The sequence below is a fragment of the Cyprinus carpio genome, chromosome B15, assembly GCF_018340385.1.
Source record: "Cyprinus carpio isolate SPL01 chromosome B15, ASM1834038v1, whole genome shotgun sequence".
NCBI lineage: Eukaryota > Metazoa > Chordata > Actinopteri > Cypriniformes > Cyprinidae > Cyprinus > Cyprinus carpio.
Window position 1 is genome coordinate 25,118,131 of NC_056611.1, and position 3,963 is coordinate 25,122,093.

The following is a 3,963-nucleotide window of genomic DNA, read 5'->3' on the forward strand; positions in this document are numbered from 1 at the left end:
ACCCAGGAATACACATATCTATGGATCTCAAAAATTTTTTTTTTTAAACTGAGTTCAACAGGGAACTTTAATCTGGCTGTGAATGAACTGAAGGCAAAAGCACTGAGAGAGTCTTCTACATGATTTAAAAATACTATTCGACATGAAATTCCAATTCAAATCTGGCTAAAAATCCTAAAAAGCAATAATTGAACCAATTGCTCTGTATGGCCAGCGAGATATGGGGACCTCTAAAAAACCCAAGACTTTCTCTAAATTGGAAAACGGGAAAGGGCAAAAAAAAGAAGATGGAAAATCGAAACTCTGCATACACAAATTTGTAAAAACATCCTAAAAGTAAACAGAGCAACACCAAACACATCGTCGTGCAGAGCCTGAATTAGGACATACCCCTTAATTGATCAGTATCCAGAAAAGAGCTGTGAAGTTCTACCAGCACCTGAAGCGCAGCGAGCCGAGCTCATACCAGGGCTGAAGCCCTGCGGTGTCCCAGTCAGGAGCTAGAAAAACCCGGCACCGTAGTGAGCCACGGAGCCACTCTCCAGCTGATGCTCAAACTACAAGCAGACCAAGCACAGCACCATCTGGCCAAACCAAATTATAAAAATTACAAAAACAAAACTACATCACCTATTGGAAAGATGCTGACTAAATCACAAAAGAAGATTGGAACTCTATTTAAAGCTGAAGATGAGAGATTATAAACCAGCAGAATACCTGAGCTTGTGTGAAAGAGCATAAATTTGAAAAAGACCCTAAGCAGATACAGACTGAACTGATGCATCACAGTCCTGGCTGTAGAGAGAGGACCGCTGCACAGGCAGAGATAGGGCAGACCGAGAAGAGCAGCAGAGACTGTGTGTTCACTGTGCTCTCAGGAGAGAGAGCTGGAGACAGACGAGGAACACTTCCTCATTCACTGTGATCACTATCACAGCATTAGATCACACTATTTTTCACCAGATTCCAACAACTAGAAACCACATTTATATGACATTACCAAATTCAGAGAAATTAAATCATATTTGGGAGAGGAAAACTCTATCTCAATCACAACACAGCAAAGTATGTAACAGCCTCCACAAACTACGAGAGGGTCAGCCATTGGACAAAACTAAAGTCTGAATGTGTGAGGACAAATACACACAAGTGTGTTTTTTTATTTTTTGATTTGATTTTAATATTTGTTGTTTATTTTTATTTATTGATTTATAAATGTATTATATGCATTTTGTTTAACTGATTGATTTTATTGATTATTTTGTTCACTGCCTATGTAATGGCCAATGCGTGCTTTGGCAATACTGTACCAAGTCATGCCAATAAGAGCAATTGAGAATTGAATGGATCGAGAGAGGGGGGGGGGGTGGAGAGTCTGAGGTCTGTGTGTGGTGTGTGTGTGTGTGTGCGTGTGTGTGTGTTTCGGTGTGTGAGGAGGAGGAGAGTGAAGGAGGGGGGGAGAGGGGGGAGAGGTGAGTGAGAGGTGGTTTGAAGAGAGAGAGAGAGAGAGTGTGTGAGAGAGAGAGGAGCTGACGAGAAGGAGCGAGGAGAGGAGATAGTGTGTGGAGTAGGGTGTGTGGGGGGGGGAGTGAGGAGCGAGGGAGAGAGAGAGAGTGAGAGTGTGTGTTGTGTGTGGGGTGTGTGGTGGTGTGTGGGGGGTGGGAGGGAGAGGTTTGGAGAGTGAGGTGTGAGGGGAAGGTGGTGTGTGGGGTTGAGTGGAGTGGTGGAGAGAGAGAGAGAGAGGGAGAGGGGAGAGTGTTGTGTGTGTTTGTGTGTGTGTGGTGTGTGTTGTTGGGAGGTTTAGGATGGGAGTGGGGGGGAGGTGGAGGGAGAAGAGAGGGGAGGAGAGGGAGAGAGAGAGAGTGGTTGGGTGGGGGTGTGTGTGGGTGTGTTGTTGGTGTAGAGAGAGAGAGAGGGGTGAGATGGGGGTGAGTGTGTGGGTGGGGGAGTGTGTGTGAGGGTGGGTGTGTGTGAAGTGAAGGAGAGAGAGAGGAGAGAGGGGTGTGAGAGGAAAGGAGGAGATATGGGAAGGAGAGGGGAAACGAGGGAGTGAGTGACTGTGAGGGGCGGGGGGGAAGGTGTGTGTGGGATGAAGAGAGTGAGGGGAGAGAGAGTGATGGAGAAAGAGGAGTTTGTTTGGTAGTTGTGTGTGTGTGTGTGTGGGTGTGTGTTTTGTGAGGAGAGGGTGTTGGAAGAGAGAGAGGAGGGGTGGTGGTGTGTGTGTGGGTGTGTGAAAGAGTGAGAGGTGAGGGAGGGGGAGGGGGGAGTGTGGGAGGTGGGGGGGTGTGTGTGGGTGTGTGTGGGTGGAAGTTGGGGGGGAGAGAGAAGAGAGAGAGGAGGGTGGGGGGGAAGGGGGTGTGAAGAAGAGGGAAGAGTGTTGAGTGAGAGGGTGGTGGTGTCGTGTGTGTGTGTGAGAGGGTGAGGAGAGGAGAGGGAGAGAGAGAGAGAGAGTGGGAGGAGGGGTGTTGTGTTTGGTGGGGTGGGGTGTGAAGTGGGGGAAGAGAGGGGAGAGAGAGAGAGGGGTGGGGGGTGTTGTGTGTGAGAAGAGAGAGAGGAGAGAGGCTGAGTGTGGGAGTGTGTGTGTGGCTGTGGGGGGTTGAGTGTGAGAGAGAGAGAGAAGAGAGTGTGTGTGCGGGTTGTGTTGATGTGGGTCTGTGTGGTGGTGAGAGTGAGGAGGTGAGAGAGTGTGTGTGTGGGGTGTGTGTGTGTGTGTGGGTGAGAGAGAGAGAGAGAGAGAGAGAGAGAGAGAGAGTGTGTGTGGTTGGAGGTGGGAGGGTGTGTGTGTGGTGTGTGTGTGGGTGAGAGAGAGAGAGAGAGGAGCAGTGTGTGGTGTGTGTGTGTGGTGTGGTGTGTACGTGGGGGTTGAGCGAGAGAGTTGTGGTTTGGGGGGGTGTGAAGAGTGTGTGGTTGTTGTGTTTGAGTGAGCAGAATGTTGTCCTCAGCAAAAGTCAGATTGGATTCTTACCAAATTATAGAACATCAGACCACATCTTCACCCTACACAGCCTGATCGACAAATACATCAACCAAAACAAAACCATAATATCTGCTTGCTTTGTAGATTTCCAGAAGGAAATAAACGAACAGAATTCTTCACTCAAGGGCGGGGTGTGAGGCAGGGCTGTCCACTATCACCGACCCTCTTCAATATCTACCATTAATGAATTAGCGACAGTCCTAGAACAATCAGCAGCACCTGGCCTCAACACTACATGACTCCAACATAAAGCTCTTGTGTTTGCAGATGATCTGGTTCTGCTGTCTCCAACAGAAGAGGGTCTTCAGCAGAACCTAGACGTCCTGCACACATTCTGTCAGACATGGGGGCCCTGACCATTAATCCCAACAAAACTAAAGTACTAACATTCCAGAAGAGACCCAGAGTTCAGGGAAAGAGACACAGCTTCACCCTTGGTATGACCAAAATAGAACATGCCACAAACTACACACACCTCGGGCTGAAGATGAGTGCTGCTGGTAAACTAAATTTGGCTGTGAATGAACTGAAAGAGAAAGCGAGAAGGGCCTTTTATGCCATCAAAAAAAATCTATCCAAATTGGAAATACCAATTCGAATCTGGCTCAAAATATTCCAATCAGTCATTGAACCTATTGCATTATATGGCAGTGAAGTGTGGGGTCCTCTCCTGAATCACGAATTTGGAAAAATGGGACAAAAATCCGATTGAAGCCCTGCATGCTGAGTTCTGTAAGAGTCTCCTCAGAGTCCAGAGGAACACTACGAACAACGCATGCAGGGCAGAATTAGGCCAATACCCTCTACTAATGCACATTGAAAAACGAGCCATCAAATTTTGGAAACACCTAAAAATGAGCCCAACTCTTGAAGTGAACCCTGAAAAAAGTCCCCTGATTCAGATGGTCCTGAAGCTGCAGAAGCAAACTAACACGACTAACAACAGCCAGCATCAGGACTCTGAAATATCCATCCACACAATTCAG